This window comes from Rhinolophus sinicus, chromosome 2, assembly GCF_057876585.1.
Source record: "Rhinolophus sinicus isolate RSI-liver-muscle chromosome 2, RSI-T2T, whole genome shotgun sequence".
Lineage (NCBI taxonomy): Eukaryota > Metazoa > Chordata > Mammalia > Chiroptera > Rhinolophidae > Rhinolophus > Rhinolophus sinicus.
In genome coordinates this window covers 94,867,759-94,889,896 of record NC_142502.1, presented here as the reverse complement: position 1 = coordinate 94,889,896, position 22,138 = coordinate 94,867,759, and the positions used below count along the sequence as shown (strand labels likewise).

Sequence of the window (22,138 nt, the reverse complement as noted above, 5' to 3'; positions counted from 1 at the left end):
TCCCCCAGCAGGAGTGCTGTCAGAACCATTCCACTGCCCACATGCTCGGTGGTCAGTCTCAAGCCCTCTCCGGCTCCCCAAGGCACAGCTGTCTCCCATTCACCCTACCCAACCTCCTATGGTGGCCTGCATAAGAAAACTGACTTTTTTTACTTGTTATTCTAGCTCCACTGATAGCCCATTGTGCTAGCCAAGCCCCAGCCCTTGCCCTGCCAGCCCCAGCTGGCCCTCCTCCATTGAATCTGGCCAGAGGTGGCCTGCTCCTCACCAGGAAACATCACCTGCTATCTGGACTCCTGTCCATCAGACAGACTGAAACTCCTCTGACTGGGAGGCCAGCCAGAGCCAGCTGGGAGTTGGTGCCCCTTTGAAGGCTGGGACACTGGACACTAGTTCTGTCCTCAGGTGCCAGGACACAGGCGGGGCATTACCTCCAGTTTGGTTCCAGCTTTCCCCCCAACATGGACTCACTGGCCAGGCCTGTGCCACCAGCGTCCTGGGCCACCAGCGTCCCTACACACCAGTCAGATGATTCCAAGAGTCTCCAAGCTAGAAGAGCCTAAGGAATCACCCGGTCTGGTGGAGATGCTCCTGCAGTGTTGAAAAATGTGTTAGAGTCGCTTTCATTGTAACAATGTTTAGGGGTGCTCTGGCATTGGGTGCCGTGAGCCAGAGACGCTAAATAGCCCACAATGCACAAGGCGGTCTGCACAGTGAAGAATTGCACCCCTTCCTTGCTTGGAGAAACACCGACTCTAGTCAATAGTACTGACTGTTGTAGTAAATAAGATCCAGGGAGGATAAGGGACCAGCAAATTTGTCTGATAGGTGGTCCAATGAAGGGGACCCAGGAGTTCTTGAGGTTCTCAATGTTATCGCTTCTCAAACCCACTAGCAGTTACCAGGTTTGCAACCCTATGGGAGTGTCAAAGACCATGAGACATGGGGAAGGCTTCACAGGCCTCATTTGAGCTGAGCCTTGAAGGATGATGGCTCATGGATTTTTGACTTCTGGAAGTGAGAGAGAACACAACGGGCCATGGTGGAGCATACGGATTGGTGCCTGGCAGTGAAGGTGGCTGAGAAACGAGCACAGGCTTTAGGAAGAAAGCAGTGGAGAATAGGGAGTGACTGAGCTAGCTCACAGGGGACTTTGCATGTCAGGCTGAGTAGTGCGATTTTCTGCTGCGGGCAATGGGAAGCCACGGACGCTATCAGGTAGAAGGTGTTCAGTGATGAGCCCTGTTCTTAACAAGAAGGTTACTGACGCTGCCTGCGGAGAAGCGATGGGAGGAAATCATGGGGGCAGGAAACCACTGTCAGAACAGTCCAGGTGAAAAACACACATGAGGTCGTGGATGATGACAAGGTCCAGGGGATGGAATAAGGGAAAGGAGACCACCTCAGAAGCAAGCAACACTGTGGGGATTGGTGACGTCCTTAAAACAAAGGATATCATCTTGTTTTGAATTCCCGTGGAAGTAGACCCTAAGGAAAGGATTTGAACACAGTTTATTTGGAAGGTGATCTCAAGGTATAACAGTCTGCATAACATGCAGGAAAGGGAAGGTAGCCCCCCAACAAGTGTATTCTATCAAGCCAGTTACCCATGTGGGCAACTGGAGATCAATCTTGCTGGATATCTCTGAGTGACAGTAGAGAATGCATAGCTCTGAGTTAATCCTTGAAGAGCAAGGGAGCTGGGGTATTTATCCACTGAGTCCCAGGAGCATTAGCTCTCTGGCACTTTTGGAATGCCCCACATGCAGGAGCAGGCTCTGCAGCCAGAAAAGCCCTGAGGTATAGAGTCCCAGGAGCTTGTAATAAGAAAGTACTAGGTAGCTATATGGAAAAACAGTGAGTACCTATAAAATGGGGCAAGGCATTGATAGTATCTGCAACACACATTCTTTACATACAAGTGGAGTGAGTTAGCCAAGATGGCTCCCTGTCTAAAAATGACTCCATAAGTGAACCAGATAGGATATTTCTAAGAGAGAGCACTGACGCCTGAAATGCCTAGTTTCTGTGACCCCAGGAAGGCAAAGAAGGAATCTAAAGTACAGATGGTTTTGTTCATTTTTGCTTTATGTATTTTGATGCCAAGTTATCAGGTGCATACAAATATAGAATTGTTATATCTTCCTAGTGAAGTAAACTTTATATCATTATGAAGTATCTCTCTTTATACCTGGTAATGCTTTAAAAATCTAGTTTTATTTTAATATAGCTACGGTAGCTTTTTGCTTTTGTTAGTGTTGTATGTTATATCTTTTCCCATCCTTTATCTTTCTTTGTCTCTATATTTCAGATACATCTATGTAAACAATGTATAGTTGAATTTTAATTTGTATCCAGATAAGTCTGAAAAGCTGAAAATCTTTGCCTTTTAATGAGAAAATTTAGTCATTTTACATATAACAAAATTATTTTTATATTTGGGTTTATATCTACCATCTTACTGTGAGTGCTTTCTACATATCCTACCTACTCTGTGTTCCTGTTTCTCTCCTTTCTTTGCCTATTAAAATGATCTTATTCAGTTATACTCCTGAACTGAATTAATGTGGAAGTTACTCATTCTTAAAATTTTTTAGTAGCTATCCAGAGATTAGAGCATGCATTCTTAATAAATCTTAATATTAATGAATTCTTTTATTTTCTTCCCTTGTAATGTAGGCAGGGAACTTAGGACCTTAACTTCCCTCAAACACTATAATATTATATTTCTATTCAGTCAATATTATATTTTTACCATTTCATTGGTCTTCATTCCTTTCTGCATCTCTGAACTTCCATTTGGGATTATTTCCTTCTGCCTGAAAAATATTATTTTAATGTGCGTCTGCTGGTGATTAACTTCCTCAGTTTGTATTAGTCTGAAAACGTGTTTATTTCATCTTAACTCTTAAATCATTTTTTCTGGGTATTGACTAGTAAGTTGGCTGTTATTTTCTTTCAGCCCTCTGAAGAATTCCATGTTTTCTGACTTCCATGGTTTTTGTTAAGAAGTCAGATGTATATCTAATTGTTGCCTCCTTTGTAGGTAATCTGTATTTTTCTCTGGCTGTTTTTAAGATCTCCTTATCTTTGATTTTGAGCTTTTAGTTTTCTCTAATAATAAAGACATACTCTTTAGTTTTACTCTGATAGGCCTAGATGTAGATTCCTTTTTACTTACCCTGATTTAGATTCTTAGGACGTACTGAACATATCGATTGATGTCTTTCATCAGTTTTTGAAAGTTCACAACCATTATCCCTTTATATATTGCCTCTGTCTCATTCTGTTAAACTTTCTCACTGCTTCCTCTGGTCTCTTAGACTCTGTTTTATATTTTCTATCCTTTCATCCTGCCATGCTTCATTCTGGATATTTTTTTCTCATCTTGCTTCTAATTAACTAATTCTTTATTCAGCTTTGTCTATTATGCTGTTAAACCTATCCTTTGGATTCTTAGTGTTGGGTATTATAATTCCCAGTTCTAGAATTTCCATTTAGAAAGAAAAAATAGTTTCAATTCTCTGCCAAAATTCTTAATCATGTCTTTTACCTCCTTGGTCATGCTAAGCACCGTGTTTTTCAAATTCAAAAATCTTCATACATAACTCCAACATCTAGAGAGGATGTTATCTTATATATTTGTTTACGTTGTCTTATCTCATCATGCGTTTGATTTTTGTTTGTAGTTTTGGGGTTTTGTTTTCTGCCAGGGTGTGTCTGTGTGTATGTGTGTGTGTGCACATGTGCACACGTCCTGGACATTGTAATTGCAAAATTATTTGTAGAAATATCTAACACTGGAGGATAGGATTTACAGGAGCCTGAGGGCGCTAGCAACATCGATCACTTTCATCCAATTTGAGGAATTGAGATGAGTCAAAGCTGAGCTGCAGCCCTTGTCAGAACCTGTCTACTTTAGGTTCATCAAGAGCAGCCTTTTGGGGGGCCAGCCCGGTGGCTCAGGTGGTTAGATCTCCATGCTCCTAACTCCGAAGGCTGCCGGTTCGATTCCCACATGGGCCAGTGGGCTCCAACCACAAGGTTGCCAGTTTGATTCCTCGAGTCCCGCAAGGGATGGTGGGCTCTGCCCCCTGCAACTAAGATTGAACATGGCACCTTGAGCTGAGCTGCCTCCCGGATGGCTCAGTTGGTTGGAGTGCGTCCTCTCAACCACAAGGTTGCCGGTTCAACTCCCACAAGGGATGGTGGGCTGCGCCCACTGCAACTAGAAATGGCGACCGGATCTGGAGCTGAGCTGCGCCCTCCACAACTAAGACTGAAAAGACAACAACTTGACTTGGAAAAAAGGCCTGGAAGTACACACTGTTCCCCAATAAAAGTCCTGTTCCCTTTCCCCAATAAAATCTTAAAAAAAAAAAAAAAAAAAAAGAGCAGCCTTTTGGGGTCCCAACCCAAAGAAAGAGGGTTCACCAAACACTCCTCTTGATAGACCTTGTCCCTTATCCCCAGGAGACCATCTTTTCCGATCAACCTTTCGGCCTCTCAGTTGCTGCCTCCTTTCCCAAAGGAAAAGCTTTTCCAAAGCCAGGCTCACCACCCTATTCCCAGTCCTCTCCATATCCTAGCCCAATAATTCCCCACTATCTTGTTTATCTTATTAGCACCCAGGTCTTCAAACATTTTGTTGTTTTGTTTTGTTTTGTTTTAACATATAACTTTTCTAGTTGCCTTCAGCAGGAAGGCTAATCCACATTGCCTAGCTGCTGTTTCTGAAAGCAAGCCCAGTGATGTATAGGATATTTCTGAGACATTTGCAGCAGTGTTTAAAAGGTGGGGTTTTTTTGTAAAAGCCAACAGTTTACATAACACAGATTAACATGATATGGATTATCATAACAGAGTTTATTTTTCTGGGTTAAAAGAAAAGATCCAGGGGCAGCCGGATGGCTCAGTTGGTTAGAGCGAGAGCTCTGAACAACAGGGTTGCCGGTTCCATTCCAGCATGGGCCAGTGGGCTGCGCCCTCCACAGCTAGATTGAAGACAATGAGCTGCTGCTGAGCTGCTAGAGGGGTGGTCAGATGGCTCAGTTGTTTAGAACACGAGCCCTCAACAAGAGGTTGCCGGTTCAATTCCCACATGGGATGGTGGGCTGCACCCCCTGCAACTAAGGTTGAAAATGGTGACTGGACTTGGAGCCGAGCTGCACCCTCCACAACTAGATTGAAGGACAACGACTTGGAGCTGATGGGCCCTGGAGAAACACACTGTCCCCCAATATTCCCCAATAAATTTTTTTTTTTTTTTTTAAAGAAACGATCCAAGATTTATACAATGTATTGGCTTTAATACCAAAGAAGGTTAATCAGGATAATAAATTTAAAAGGAGCAAAGTTAAAGGAGGAGCTGGTTTTGTGTTTTGAAAATAAAATTAGATTCATTGTTCATTTTAAAAGAACCATGACCTGGGAAAATTGACAGGACTGGTGAATGGGTGGAAATTTGTATGAGGGGCTGAGGAGTCCGGATGTTAAAGAGGGGAGAGAGCAGATGGATCTGGGGAGAACATAACAAGTTCAGCACCAGACAGCCTTCCTTTAACCGGCTGGAAGAGGGTCCAGCAGGGGAGGCCAGTCAGTAGCCAGAAGTGGGGTTCTAGCTGAGTCATCTGATAGACGAGAAAAATGGACTTGGGAGCTGCTTGTATGCAGACTGCACTCGGGACCAGGGGGCCTAAATGAGCCTTGTGTGGCGTGTACAGAAAAAGGAGGTAGCAGAGCACTGACCTTTGGGGCGGGACGGAGGCAGACGGGTTCTCGGTGGGGAGGTGGCACGTGCAGGTGTTGAAGAACCTGGGAAGAGACTCTCTTGAAGCCTTGGGGGGTGTAGGGCCAATTTCCCTCCAAAAGGTTGAGGCTGAGCTGTGGGGGAGGCCTCTGCTGACTCTCAGAGCTGAATCTGTAGAGTCAGGAACTCGGAAGCAGCTGAGATAGGGTTAGGGAGCGAGTGGGAGGCCAGGAAGCAGAGGCAGGGTGTACAAACTTCTTTTTTAGAATGTGTGGGGCCCTGAAGGAAGGAATTGAATGGTGATTAAGGGAAGAGCCGGTGAGAGTGACTGGAGGAAGTTTGTGGGCAGAAGGGAAGGAGCCAGGGCAGACAGAGAGACCAAAGCACCCCAACGATGGAGCAAAACTGAGGGAGTCAGCGCCCACCCCAGGGAACCCTGAACTCCACCAAGAGCTCTTAGTAGTCCCATTTTTCAGATGGGGAAAGTGAGACTCAGAGAGGCAGACTCAAATAAGTGACTGCTAAAGAGAGATGGGGCTGGGATGGGACCCAGGTGTGTCAGGTTATAAAGCCCACCCCTCAACCTCAACCTCACCCCCATCATGATTTCAAGGTTTCCGTGACGATGCCCAACCCCGTCACCATCAGGTTGCCACCGTCATCACGCCCACCATGGCCTCCCCCACTATGACCACCACCGTCCTTGTCCACTCCACCACAATAATTACACTCACCAACACGGGATTTCCTGTGCCCGACACATGCAGTTTCTGTCTTTGGGGTCTCCTATTCTGAGAACACGCAAACAATAAAATAAACTAGCTGACATCGTCAGCCCAAGCCTTTTAATCATGTGGCCGGTCTGGGTCACGGATGGTCCCATCGTCAGATGGCCTGCATTTCCAGCTTCTTCCTGGGGGCAGGGGCATGTCAGACACTGCTCTTTCCATGTGCTGGTCTTTTCCCGTAACAAGCTCCACCATGGGCCTCCCCCATTACCCATCCTCACTCCACCCCCAAATCCTCCATTTATTGTCTCTGAGCTGGGAAAATTAAACAGATTTTTCTGAGGGAAAATCCTTAGGGAAGGGAGTGTGTGCAGAGGGATTAGGGCTGGGCTGAGGCCCAGTCATTCTTGGTTCTGCTCTGAGACTGTGCTTCCTGCAGGGACATGCTCCCCACCAGGGCCCCCTTCCCTCGCCCGACTCACCATCCCTCCGTGGTACAACGAGAGATGGGAAGCCCAGGGCTGCAGCCTGGTCCCCAGACCCCCCCACCCAGCCCAGCCCACAGTCCCTCTCCCCAAGCCGCTGGGTCTCGGTTCTGGCGAGATAGAGCTCTGGGAAGTAAAGGAGCTGAGGTGGGGAGAAGGCAAGCCTGGGGACACTCAGAAAAAGTTTTCATGCTGAACAGCTTGTTCTCAGCTACTCTGCCAATTCCCCCTCCTCACTAATCCCGGGATTAGAGTACGTGCAGTCCAGGAATACAGGACCCGGCGTATGGGAACGGCGCGGTGTGGTGAGGGGAACCAGGCAGGCTTGCAACGGAACCTTTGCTTGGCCCCTCGCATGTACCCACTGTGTGGTCTGGGCAGGCCGTGGACCTCTCTGAGTTCCACTTCCTCACTTGTCAAATCATCAAGTCTGACCATGATGAGAGAGGATGTGTGTAAGACGGGGTGCTCGGTACACGGTGGCTGGTTGACTATTTCCATTATGGTTCTGAGCAATAAGGGCAGGGAGGAATGGGGAGGAATGGGTATTTCTTGCCCATGACTCCTGAGCCCTAGAAGGCCAAGTGGCTCAGTGGGGAGAATGAACGTGGCATTGGCATCAGATAAGCCTGTGCGCTGGACCTCTGCTCCATGTTGTGAGCTCGGCAAATGACTCATCCTCATCAGGCCGCCACTGCCACTTGATACACAGGACTTCATAGGCCTGCTTCAGGTACGGAGTGAGATTTAACACAGGCATGGGTCTAGTGCAGTGTCTGCTGTGTCCACCTTGCTTCCTTTTGCCTCTGTCTGAACCCAGTGAGCCCAGGCCCTTGGATCTATCCTCTGCCTTCCTCAGAGGGACACACAAGGGCGTCCCAACTGTCCTTGTCTTGCCTGATTTTTGCCACACCCTTGCTCCTCTTCTCCAAAACCATATCCACTTGTCACTTCCCTTACTCAGGAGCCTATCAGATGTGGTCCCTGTTCCTGACCACATCTAAACCAGCCTTCTCAGCCTGGCATTTAGGGCCCCTGCATCCTACCTTCCAGCTGCATCTTCTCGCCCTTATCTCACCAGACTCCCCTTTCCCGGAGCTGCCTTGGCCCTGACTGACCTGCTCCCCAACCTGTCCCCACATTGCTCATCTCCTGCCACCTCCCTCCTCCCTAGATTTCCGAGCTGGGCCCTGGGCTCATCCATTTCTGAGCTCTAACGGATACAAGAAGTCACAGAGAAACCAAATCTCAAGCAGCCGCTGAGAGGAAGCCTATCAATAATGGGCCCTAACGCAGTTACCCAGCAGATCGGCTTTGGGAAGAAGCAGGTAATCAAATCTCCCTCCGGTTGCCATCTGTCTCCATTTCCTCCCCTGCCTCACCCATGTGATGCCCGCCTCGCATCCGGAGGCCCAAGCAAGAGGGTCCCGAGCCATAATACAATTCTGTTAAAGAGAGCTTGGGTTCTTTGGGGCCAAGGGGAAGATTTTCAGAAAGATGAGGAGGAGAGGACAAGGCCAGAGTCAAGGGCACAAGTATGAGAAGAGCACACACCCCAAGACCCCTCTGGGACGGGCAATATGGACAGGAGCCTGTTGTCCTTACCATTCTTGTTCCTTTTGTACTTTTATCAGTATTTTCTTCTTTTCAAGTTTCTACACTGGCAGCTTGATGAAAGGGTCTCAAGTACATGGAAGGTACTTAGCCACGTAACTCCCACCCTACAGGGCCGAGAGGCTCAGCCCCAAACTCTGCCCCCCCGGGATGGGCTCCCCACCCTGTGCCTGGCCAGACATGTAACCTGGGATGGCTATTTCACCTCTCTGTACCTGCGTTGGCCCCTTTGTGAAATGCAGGTGGTGGTAGTAACACCCAGCTCACAGCTGGCTGTGAGGACTCAGTGAATGGATCCAGGGAAAGCCTGAGAACAGGGCCTGAGCTGTAGGATGCCTCCCATTATGTGAACTCACACAGTTAGCACGCTGGCTGGTGGAGAGAGAGAACGGCTGCTCCTCAGGGGCCGCGGGGGCCACCCCAATTCTCCCTAATTGCAGCACCGTGGGGTGGACATGATAGCTTTACAGCTGTCAGTGGCCAGCAGCAGACCTACTCTCAGGGTAGTAACGGAGCTCCATTCCTCGCTGTGCCTCAGTAGAGCATAGGGGCTGCAGGCAGCCTGGTCCCCGCCTGCAAAGCCGGCACACCCCAGAGCTTCTCATGCCACTGGTGTGGAGTGAGTCCCCACGTGAGGCTGACAAGCAGCCAGGAGTGGGGAACACCGCCTCTGGCCTGGGAGACACCTGAATGTGGTTGCAGGGCCTGGCAGAGAACTAGAGGGACAGGTCAGCAGGAGTAGGAAACACAGGGGCTAGAGGTCCCCCCACCCCCCCAGACCCTCAGAGGGAGCAGTGGGTGGCATCGAGTCTCTGGTTGCCAGTTTATCATTCATTTATTCCACAAATGTTTACAGTTGGCCTGCTCTGCGCTGGGGCCAGGGCCAGGCCCTGGGGCTCCAGAGGGGAAAGACACCGTCCCTGCCCTCCAGGCCACAAGTTCTAGTGTGGGAGGCAATGGCAGTCACGCGTGAATGGTGGCTGCTGCTGGGGCTCCTCCTGAGAGAGCTGGAGTCAGAGAAAAGGGGGTCATAATATGTACTTTTGACAAAATTGAAACTATATTCAACATACTCATAATTCATATTTTTCAGCAATAATGTCCTACCTTAATAGTCATCCACAACACGATTTCACTAGGCAACGTCATATGGTATAATGTGGCCATGCCACAATTTATTTAGCCCTTCCTCTGCTGTAGGGTATTTCTCTTTTTTTTTTTTTCTAGCTTCCACTGGTATGCGTAGTGCCAGGGTGCATGAATGTTCTCGTACAGAAACAGATTTTTTTTTCATTTCTTTGATTAGTATTCTAAAACAAAGTCCTAGAAGCAGAATTGCTAGGCCTGAAAAAAAAAGAATTGCTAGGCCTAAAGGGAAGAACATTTTCTTTAAGTCCTGCTCTGTAGGGCAGGACATCCTACTTCGGGCCACCCTATGGTGAGTACAGAAAAGGAAGGGCCGCCTCAGCAGGACCCTTTCAGGAATGGCTAGCTGGGGTTGGTTGCAGCTAGTGTTTATCCATTACAGGTGTATTAACCCCTATTGCTTCCTAGGGACACTACAAAATTTTACAGCCTTGGAGCTTGTTGAGCCTCGTGACACATGGGTCTACAGCCCAAGCTGCTCATGCCTATGGAACAACATACTCTGCAGAATCCTTGAGTTAGAGTATCACTTAGGGTTGCATTCAGCGGCAAGTGTCAGAACCTGACCTCAGAGGCTTAACCAAAAGGGGCTTATTTTCCTCACAGAATGAGAAGCACAGAGGTAGCAGCCACCCCAGACTGATATTATCCATCCACACTTGCCCTCCCTGACCCAGGCTCCTCTAGATTTCCTTGCCTCCAGTCTGAGCATGTGGCTTCCCCTCATGCTCAGAAGATGGCTGCCAGGCCTCCAGCTATCACATCCACGTTCCAGGCAGGTAAAGGGAAAAGAGGAAAGGGCAAAGCATGCTGCCTGCTGAGATCACCTTCCCCGCCCCCACTTTAATCAGGAAAGCCCCAGTCAAGATTTACTTACATCTTGTTGGCCACAACATGTCACAAGGCCCACCTCAGTTTGTGAAGGAGCTTAGAGAGTCTTGCTTTTGCTAGGTGCATGACTGCCCTGGAGAGAACTGGAATCATATAAGTAAGGAGTGTAGAGAGGATAGGTAGTTGGTGGGCACCAATTGCTGTCTGCCACCGCGCTCAAGTAGTACACAAACTGCACGGGTACTTGAAGGATTCTCTTTGGAATGTGCAGCCTGGGGGCAGTGAGACCCCCAGGCCCGGAGATACTCAAACAAAGGTTAAATGATTTGGCCAAAATGTCCTGGAGGAGAGTCAAACAACAGAAATAAATCAAGCGATTCCCCAGCTCTCCAGCCTCAGGGCTTTGGGGGAGCATCCCACTTCCTTAATTTTGTTATTATATAAGTTTGGTTTAATTCAGAAAGTATTATGGTCAAAATGCCTGGGTTCACAACCCTAAAATGACTTGCAATTTTTAAAAATAAATTTAATAAGAAACCTGAGGAGTGCTGGTTCACTTCCATTACCATTGTCGGGCGATTTCATGGCTTAGATAGATGCATTCTAAGAAAAAGAAACATCGTAAAGAAAAGGAACAAAAAACTGAAGTATTTAAACAGCTAAGAACAAAGACCGAGCACCAAGATCTATTAGATACATTTATCTATTAAACAAAATTAGTAGTTGTTCATTTATTAGCATGCTTTCATGCAAGGCAAAATTAGTTATGGTAAGTATTTTGGAAAATTCACTTTGCTGTAACGTATGTAACTAAATAGCAAAGTTGACTATGTAGCAAAATTTATTTCAAGCTAATTACATACTTCTCCCATTATAATTTCCCCAGTGTTCTTCCCCATGACAAAATTATCATCAGGGATTCAATTAGCCAATAGAAAACTATCTAGAATTAGAACTGATGTTAATTGTTCCCTACAATAAAAGAATATTCATATTAAAGTTATTTGGGCTAAGCTCTTGGTAACAAGAAATGGAAATACCTCATTCATTTGAAGCCATCAGTGTAAATGACGTTGTTATCACAATTTTGAGGAAACTTACAATTAAAAATATCTTCTTACACACACACACACACACACACACACACACACACACACACACAAGTCCAGAGTTCAAACTCACTCTTCTCCTTACTGTGTAAACTTTAGTAAATTCCTAAATTTTCAAAGCCTCAGATTCCTCTACTAAAAATTGGGAATAAACGAGCTTGTAATAATTTAGTGATTAATAGATTCCAAGCACTATGCAAATTATTTTAATTCTCTTATTCAGTTTTCACAACAATCCTATAAGCTGGTTGTTATTGCAGATGAGAAAACTACCGCACAAAAGGGTTAACAGTGAGGCAATGCTCTTCAGCCTGCACCATCCCTGCTTGTCAGTCTTCAGGTGAAGTGAGATCTACGTTGTAAATTGTAGTGTGCTCCACAAATAGTCCACATTGGAGCCTTACGCACTGTCTCAGGACTGTGGGCTAGAAGTAAAATACCAGTTCATTTACTCACTCAACAAATACTTATCCTGTGTCTGCTCTTCCCAGTACTCTTAGCGTATACTTCAATGAACCAAACAGATGGCGTTTCTCACCCTCAAAGAACTCCCATGTTAACGGGAGGAGACAGACAATAAATAAAATAAATGAGTTTTATATTCATATATATTTGATAGATGGTGATATGAGCGACGGAGAAAAGTGAAATAGAAATAGGGAGTGTGAGGGTGGCTAGGGGTTGTCACTTTACGTGGGGTAGGGGCATCAGAGATAGCGTCACTGCGGAGACGTTTGACCTGAGGAGGCAAGGAAGCCCGTCATGTGGACCATCTGGGAAAGGTGTTCTAAGCAGAGGGGGCAGCTGGTGCAGTGACTCAAGATGGACGCTTGCCTGGAATGTTTGAGAAACAGCAAGAAGGCTCCAGTGGCTGGAATGGATTAGATAACCAGAGAGTGGGGAGAAGGAGGTCAGAGAGGCAATGAGGAGGGAGTTGGTGAAGGTTTTGCAGACCGCTCTCAGGATATTGGCTTTTATTGCGTGCGATTGGAGCCACTGGCGGGTTCTAAGTAGACAAGCTATGTGATCTGGTTCATGCTTTAACAGGATCACGCTGGCCACTGTTGAGAATAGACTAAGCAAGGAGGGAGGGACAGAGAGTTTTGTAGTTAGGAGGCTATTGAGGTGACCCAGCTGAGAGAGGATGGCGGCTAGGACCAGGTGGTGATGGTGGGGATGGTGAAAAGTGGTTGGATTATGGATGTATTCTGAAGTTAAAGTCAGTAGGATTTGCTCATGGGTTGGACAAAGGGTGCGAGAAAAAGGCATCAGGACGACTGACTACCAGGTTTTTTGGTCTGAGCAACTTGGAAGAAGGAGTTACCATTAACTGAGATGGGGAAGACTGTGGGGAAAGCAGATTTGGGAGGGAAGATCAGAGTTCAGTTGTGGACCTACTGACGTTGATATTCCCATTATATATCCAGGCAGAGACATTGAAGCAGGTAATTTGAATACACAAGTCTGGGATTCAGGAGAAAGGCTTGGGCCTAAGATATAAATAAGGAGTCATCAGCATATGAATAGTATTTAAACCAATGTGAGTGAATTAATTTACCAAGGAAGTAAGTGTAGATAAAAAGGAGAAGACATGCAAGGACTGAGTCCCAGGGCTCTCCACTGGCTAGAGGTCAGAGAGATGGAAAGGAATCAGACAAGGAGACAGAGCAGCACAGCCATGGAGATGAGAGGAGAACCAGAGAAGTGGGGTTAATGCTCTGTCACTAAAATTACACTTCAAGTATATATTCTAAGTAAACACTCGTAGCTATGCACAGAAATTCATGGCCAAGGCTGCTCTTGACAGCATGGGTTATAAAAGTGAAAACCAGGAAACAACCTAAGTGTCTAACAATAGGGGATTGGCTAAATCAATTATGATATATCCATATGATGGGCTAGTACACAGTCATGGAAACCCACATTTTATTGAATATTTTAAGAATATTGAGTAACCAATGGGCAGATTTATCTTTATGATCTATTATTAAGTGGAAACAGGAAGTTATAAATAAATTGTGATGGTCAACAAGATCCCTGTGTCAGTCAAAGAGGAGTACAGAAACCACTCTAGTCATTTCACGCAGAAAGGGGCTTAGTCCAGGAATTACCATGTTTCCCCAAAATAAGACCGAGTCTTATATTAAGGTTTGCTCCAAAGGGCACATTAGGGCTTATGGTCAGGGGATGTCCTCCTGAAAAATCACCCTAGGGCTTATTTTCCGGTTAGGTCTTATTTTCAGGGAAACACGGTAGGTGTGTACAAAACTGTGGAAGGTTCATTGTGGAAGGCTGTCAGGTTCATTGCTAGCTTTTAGGGCATCGGGCAGTTGCTGTAACCACAGGACACCTGAGCCTCTAGCACCAGAGCAGAGAAAATGCCTGAAGGCTACTCCTAAATCTCCTATCTGCTGAAGCCCAACATGCTTACCCACCGCTGCCAGGAGAACAATGCTATGATTTATTTCGTCTCTTCCACCTGCCAGATCTCATGGAAGTGCCTCTCGTTTTCTGGCGGGGTTTCTGAGAACTGTAGTTCCGTGGCTTCCAGCCCCTGCTGGGCAGAGAAAAACATGGAACCAGGGGAAGGAAATGATATTGAGTTGCCAGCAAGCAACACTGCACACGTTTACAAATATTTCTTTACAGAGATAATGCGCCTGGAGAAAAGGCTGAAAGCTTAAACACTGTGGTAGGCCAAATAATGTCCCTTCAAAGATGTCTGCATCCTAATGTCTAGGACATGGGAATATATTATGTTCCCTGGCAAAGGGGACTTGGCAGATGTGATTAGGGTTCTGGACCTTAAAATAGGAAGGTTTTCCTGGATTATCTGGGTGGATCCAATCTAATCACATATGCCCCTTAAAAGCAGAGAGTAGTCTCTGGCTGAAAGTGGAAGAAAGACTTGGCAAAAGAGGAAGACAACAGAGGTGTAACAGAAGGAAGTCAGAGAAAGTCTAAGCGTGAAAAAGATACTCCATGCCGTTGCTGGTTCTGGGATGTAGAGGGTCACATGCCATGACCAGGGAGAGGCCCGTAGGAGCTAGGGACTCCCAAGTGACAGCCAGCAAGAAACAGGTCCCAGCCTCTAAACCAGAATGGAGTGCAGCATCCCATGGCCGAGGCACAGACCCCGGAGTGCAAGGCTCTCTGGGCCAGGCCAGGGCCTTTTCGACATATTTTAAGATTCAGAGTTCAACGTATAAACGGCCCTTACTCAAGCCCCATATGTACAACAAACAGATCAAAGCAGAGGCGCATCTTTGGTTGTAGCTGGGGTGGACTGGGGTGATACCCAAGCCCTTCCTGCTCAACCTCAGGAGGCTCCATAGAACCCCTGAAGCCCCCCTGGAGGACAGTGTAGAAAGGGCCCCTCCAACTCGGAGGGTCTCTGGCCTTAGGGAAGGGAGGGAGAGCTCTTCTGGTCTCTAAACTGCTAACACAAGGTGGTGTCTACCCAAAGGAGAAGGCTTTTCTGAGGAAATTGCATTGTTATTCCAAAAAGCAGTCATCTTACCATCTTGGCTCCATCTCACACCACACATCTGGGACATATTTACCAGCAGCTCCCGCCAGGGGCCTGGGCCTGATGCAGAAACCGAGAAGACTGGAAATGAGTAAGACGTGCCAGGGCACTTAGCAGGACCCACCAGTGGCACCTACTTTTCCACAGGAAGCCACATCAGTAAAGAATCCATCATGCTTTTGCAAGGCAATTCTAGGGAAAGCCCTCTTGGGTTGTGGCTGATAGGGGCCAACTCAAATGCCTCAAGCATTCCTCATTCTGCCATGCACCCCTCCATGTTGTAGAAACCCAGGTCCCAACTCCGGAGCCCATCTTGCCTCTTTTCATCCAAGGCCCTGCTTCAAGTGTCTTCCCAGCGTCCTGATTCCCCCAAGGCTGGGCTCTGCCTTGCTCTTGCCGTCTTACAAGAGCTGAATTTCTGCCCTGCCCTCCAGTCTGATGGCAGGAACCCCTTCCTGCTGACCGACCTAAACTCCCCACTCTATTCCAGCCTCCCGTGGCTGGGAAATGGGGTTAGCGCCAGTGGACCCTTGGGATATGCCAAAAGCAGCAGGAAAAGGCTTAGAATCCTTTAATCCTCACAGTGTCATCAGCCTCCAGAGGTCATTGCATTTAATCTCCTGCCTCTGGGCAGGTTGCCCACCATTCACTCTCACTGGCCTCCTGTCAATGGCTGACCAGGCTCTCTCCCACTTTGCCTAAAACTCGGTTTCCCCCCACACAGGTCTGTGTGCTCTTGGTCTTCCCTCATGAGAAAAGAGTGAGGCTATGTCAATACCCCATTTGGGTAACATTAACACAGACACAAAGTCACCTCCTTTCCTCTTAAATGACTGGGTTAATTAAGGGCAAGAGGGAGTTTGTGAGCCTGGAAGACGTGGCGATTCTGGGTCAAAGGCTTGTTCCTTCTGTGCTCCTGGAGCTGACAGTTGTAGTAAGGAGAGGGAGGCCAGCTCAGAGACGATATCTGAAGGGCCCTCTTATCTCTTTCTGGCTACTTGGCTTCAGCCCATCACCTACACAGGAGCCCTTAGCCACCTCGTGGCCCACACTAGAAAGTCTCCTTCCTCTCTCCCCCAGCCCTGTCCGCTGTCCAGCAAACCCTGGGCATAGCAACGTGCACCCAAGGGTAATAATGAAGTTAGCCAGGTTGCTAATAAAGGATCGTGGCCAGAGGACCCCAGACAGCATCAGGAAATGGGGGGAAGGTGAAACAAGGTCATCTGTTTAGGACAAAAGAATAGCCCGCAGGACCCCTCAGAGGATGGGTAGAGGGAAGACATGCCATTGCTTCAGGAGCTGCTGAGTGACGTCCAAATATTGAGAAGTAGCCGTACCAGGCTGGACATCTTCCTTGATCTGATCGCTTCAGAGGACTCCTCTAGCTGGCTTCGCATCTCTTAACATAGGAATAACCACCCACGGCTGCATCGAGTCCATCAACCGGAGAGAAGCCCAAGGTTCAAGAACCACGTTTCCCCCACAAAGAGGAGGGTTCAAGATAGCCCTGAGTGGGATGGAGGGGCAAACAGAAGATGCTCTGATTTTCTTCCAAGGCCCCCTGCCCCCAGCTCCTTAGTCCTCACTAGCCTTGCTTCCTTCCCTGGCCCTCCTCACCCCCTGTTCAGCTGTTTCTTCCCTCAATCTGGGGGCTGAGGGGGGGTCTTGTGGATCCCCGTTCCCTTGGGGACAGGAGGCTAAGAGCTCACATCCTGAGCTGCAACTCTTCCCTGAGGCCACACCCCCATCTCACCCCTTCACCTGCCTTCACGCCTCTACTGCCAAGGGAGGAATCATCAGCTAAGGAAGACGTTCCAAGTTAAGGAAGAATGTATTTATAAGGACTGTGTGAATAAAAGCAGAACACATTAAGACTAAGTATGGTTCTTTCCAGAAGAGCAAGAAGGCCAAATCCTGGGAACCACAACATAACCCACTATCTTAATATGTAAAATAAAGGTATGAATGTTACTCGAACATGTTTAATGGAAGACTGTAGACATAATCCCATATTAAAGACAATGTCAGCTGCCACCACATATTACCACTAGTATTTAATGTCTTGGATGTACTTGACAATGCAATTAGAGAAAAGAACAAAACAAGAGGTATAAATATTGTAAAGAGACAGCATAATTATTATCATTGGATGATGGTATTCCATACATGGATATACCAAGAGAATCAGCCAAAGAACTTTTAATAATAACCAGAGACTTTAGCAAGGTAGCTAGTTCTAAAAGCAAGATTACCTAAACGCAAGAAATGGGGTCCCATCCACGAAGGTAACAAAACCATAACACAAAACAGAAAAACAAATGTGCGGGTCTACGTGGGAAGAGCTGTAAAACATAAATGAGGGGCTTAAACATAGACTTGAATAAACAGAGAGAGAGAGACAGACACCTGCTCTTGGATAAAAGGTCAATAATATTGTAAACATGTCAGTGTCCCCATAACGAAACTATAAAATTCAATGGAACTTTTTGGAGATAACTTGACAGAATGATTATAAATTCATCTGGAAAAATAAAAGAATAGCCACAAAATTCCTGGAGGGAAAAAAGTAAACTAACAGGGGATGAGTAGCCCCATAAAACACTTTTTAAAATATTACACAGCTACAATAATTAAAATAGTATGGAACTGGTACAAACAGATAGATCAGTAGTAAAGAATGCAGAAATTTGACATAGACCCAAATAAATACCGGACTTCAATTCAATAAATTGAGACACTAGCTAGATATTTGGAACAAAGTAAATAACTCTGCATTCCCCACCTGAAGTAAATTCCAACTAGATCAAAGATTTAAAGAAAAAAAATGTAATAAAACATTTGAAAAATAAAGTCATAAAAATGCCAGAAGAAAATGTGTGTCAATGTTTTGTATGACCCTGGAGTAGCAAAGGCTTTTTCAGTCATGGAACAAAACAGAAGTCGTAACAGAGAAGATTAATAAATATATCCACATAGAAATTAAAAGAAAAAAACTCACAAGCAAAACCAAAGGACATAATAAGAGAAAAAAATGCCTGCAAGATATATGACAAAATGCTCATTTTCCTAATTTAAAAAATGACATATTTTACAAAACAAGAAGGAAAGAACAACAAAGCAGTGGGGAAATATAGGCAAAGAATATAAACAGGTCACTCACAAACAAATACAGCTGGCTAATAAAATTATACAAAATGTTCCATCTCTCTAACAATTTTAAATGCAAATGAAAACAAGATATAATTTTTCCCTTATCAGATTGGCAAAGATTCAGAAGATTCCTAACTCACGGTGTGTGGCAGGTGCGGTTACACAGGCTAATGGAAGGAAAGTTATTACATTCTGGAGAGCAATTAGGTCTTATCTATTAAAATGTAAATGTTCATACTCTTTCACCTAGCGGTTTAACTTCTAGGATTTTATCCTGCAAAAGCACTGACATCAGGGCCAAAAGGTGAACGAACAAAGATGTTCATTGGAACATTGTTTATAATTTTTTTAAAAAGTAGGGGCAACAACCCAGAGGTTCATTTATAGGATATTGGTTAAGTAAATAAAATTATATACATCCATAGAGTGAAACACCATGCAACAACTAAAAAGAATAAGGTAGCTTTCTACATATATTATTATGGAAAGGTGTCTAAGATAATAATTGAAAAAACAAGTTGTTAAATTTACATGTAATATAACCTGCATTTGAAAATAAAATGTAAGATAATATGCATTGATCATGCCTTGGCCCAGCCACTCCTCCTCCTTCAGAGGTCCCTCAGGAAGCCTAATGGATAAGAACAGTGGTAAAGGGAGGCACAATATCATTTTTAGTCCTAGCTGGGTCCTGGCCTCAAACCCAAGCTCCTCTAGCAGCAGAGGACCCAGCGGTTCACAAGGCTTGTGCCCCCTCCACGTTTATACTCATCACTCCACCTGGGGCCATACCCTTGATCCTAATGACAGCCCAGTCATATATGGGCACACAGATTGATCTGCTTTGCTCAGAAGACCCCCACCTTCTAGTGGCTCCAGCACCTCTCCCTTCTGGGTGTGAGGACAGAGGGAGATGGACCGGGGAGAAGCAGAGAAAGGGGTTGACCCCACTTCTGGGGTCAGAGGTGATGAGCACTCCCGGATGCAGGGGGTGGACGAGAGCCAGGAATTGCAACAGCTGGCGGCTGGGTTTGTGGGCAAGTGGGCAGGCGGCCTGCTGTGGTCAGGAGGGGAAGAGTTTGCGGGAAATATGGTTGGCAGAAATAGCCAGGATGGTGTGCACCAGCAGCCTCTGGGGAGGGGACCCTCGTCCTCAGCCTACTCCCTCAGGGTCTGTCCCAGGGCACCACAGGCCATGTGTCTGCCCTATAGGCCTTGAGTCACTTCCTGTGTTTTTCTTTTTCCCCAGGTAGGCTATTGACTCACAGCCTTCCTTCTTTCCTTCCTGTCCCTCTGTGACTCAGGGGCAAGGATAAACGGGACCCTAGTGTGAGAGAAGTGGCCCCCTTACCTTAGCTTGGGATAAGTACCTCCCGCACCTAGGTCCCCTGTCCCTAACAGAGCTGGTCCCAGCACTAGGAGAAGCCCAGTTCAAAGGTCTCCTCGGTCAGTCTCCTGCATCCAATCTAGCACAGAGAGAAGGGCTAGAGCACTTCCTGTCTCCAGTTTCAGCAGATGCTGCCTTCTTTCCCTGGCCCTGTTGTTTCCTCTCCTGCATGACAACAAACACCCTCAAGAGTGAAACCATATTTCATTCCCTCAACAAGTGTTTTCTAACTGAACCAGAGACAAGCTAAGTCTCCAGAGCAAGAGCCACAGGCCGAGCTCGCTGAGAAACACAGAAATGGAGTCCTCACCACTGGGGAGACTTTCTCCACCAACCAGCATAATAGATACTGTGGAGCCTCTGTCTCCATGCCCCGTTTCTCCTTTAAAACCCAACCAACCCCTTCACAGAGCCTCACAACTCACCAACCAGGGAAGCCTCATTCTCCCTGTTAAGAGTTAACCAAAGAATCAGCATGAGCTCTAACCATAGCCGATGAGAGCTGAGGGTAAGTTTGTACTTCAGGGAAAAGTTTTCTTGATCTTAAAAATAGACGCACAGAAAGCGATGGCCCCTCTTCAACCTCCAGACATATCATGTCTGGATGTGACGTGTGGAACTTCAGCAGCCACCTTGTAGTCATGAGGGGAGCTATAGCACCTGAGGAGTAAGCCAGCACCTGAGGAGAGCAAAGCAGAAAGACAGAAAGAACCTGGGTGCTGGATGATGTGCTAGAGCCACTCAGTTAACTTTCCCGGAGCCACCCTACCTCGGGACTTCTTATCTTATGAAATAAACACTTTCTGTATTGTCTAAAGCATTTGGAGTTGGGTTTTCTGTTACTTGCAGTCAAAGGGTCCGTATGATACAATTGGGCGTTTGAGAAGCCAAGCTGAAGAAACCAAATGAGTTGTTATGAGAAAGGAAGGGATGTGGCCTGAGGAGGAAGGAGATCACATTTTCCAAACCTCTGGCTCATATTTAGCCCCATGACATGAGACCCAGACATCTGGGAGCTGAGAGGAGCAGGAGGAATGTGGACCATGTGTGGATAAAAAGACATGAGAAACAGGAGGTGGAATGAGGGGGACCTCTGGGAATCAACAGCTCAAATGTGGTAAGAGAGAAGATGTTCATTGCAGCATTGTTTATCATTGTTTTTAATCCTTTTAAAAAGTGGAAACAACCCAGAGGTTCATTTACAGAGAATTGGTTTCATCATCCTTAAAGTGGAAGCAGGGTATCCACATGGCCCTAAACGAGGCGGTGACAGCTAAGCAGGGGCCCTGGATGGGGTCATGTGGTTCCCCTCATGGAGGGCCTCCAGGGCAGCCAGGTCCTCTCCTGACCCAGCCTGGGGAAGGAGCCTTTGGCTGGGTTCCGGGCTCAGTTCCTGTCACATAGTCCTTTGTGTATTCCATGCCCTGAGTCCCCAGGACAGTGCGGACCCCCAGCACAGCTGTTCCTTTCTTGAGGGCAGGGCCCCCCTGTTCTGCGTATGAGGGTTGCCCTGGGCCCAACACAGCACTTGGGGCCTGAATACAAGGGGCCCAGGAAGAAAAGAGCACTGGGGGAAGGTTAGAGAGAAGCAGGACAGTCCACAAAAAAGAAACAGCAAGTGGAAGCACCAGGGTTTCCCAAGGGAGATCATTTCTCTGGAACCAGGAGTGTTACAGAGATGGCCAGAAGAGGAGATAAAAGAAATAGACCCTCGAGGGAGGGAAACGAGGCGCTCAGATGGTGAGAGTGGCATCAGAGAGCAGGTCCCGTTCACACAGCGCTGTGGGGCAGGGTACCCGGCCACGGCTCACGTGATACACAGCTTTCAACTCAGCACAAGTACACATATGTGTGCATACATCTGGAATAGATGTTTCACAAAACCATGCTTTCTCTACTACAGGAAAGGCTCTATATTTTCTATTCTATTCTATTTCATGTTTTTAAAATGCTGGTCCCAACCTACTGAATTAATTTCCCTTCCCAGTAACAGGTCATCTGCAGCTTGAAAACTCTGTTCTCGGGCAGGGACACTCAAGAAGTGATCTGCCTTCCAGGGCCCACCCACACTGCTTGCTACCGGCCTGGGACAGGATGTGTGCAGAGACCAAGCACAGGCATTTAGAATCTCTAATACAAACGTGACAGAATGATTTTATGTCTGTTGAATCTAACAACAAAATATTGGGGCTTGTACTTTGTATGTCTGATTTTATCTTCCTAATAATTCCTTTGTATTTTATTTTATAATATTGTTAGTCTATGATAAACTAGAATTAAAAAAACAAAACAAAACAAAACTGTCCTTCCCTAAGGTAGTCTGAGAAGCATTGCTTCAGAAGAAACTCACAACCCAACATGGAAGACTCCTCTGGCCTTTCTACACTGGGGAGTGGCCTAGAAGTACTCC

The 22,138-nt window shown here is 46.6% G+C and overlaps 1 long non-coding RNA gene across 1 annotated transcript; it reads right to left on the bottom strand.

The window, feature by feature from the left end:
• Positions 1 to 9,392: 9,392 nt before the first annotated feature.
• On the bottom strand, positions 9,393 to 15,248 carry LOC141571657 (uncharacterized). The gene is made up of 3 exons (XR_012496617.2): positions 15,183 to 15,248; positions 14,098 to 14,216; positions 9,393 to 12,087 (listed from the first exon to the last, which is right to left on the bottom strand). It is a non-coding gene; the product is annotated as an uncharacterized LOC141571657 (long non-coding RNA).
• Between the last annotated feature and the right edge of the window lie 6,890 nt (positions 15,249 to 22,138).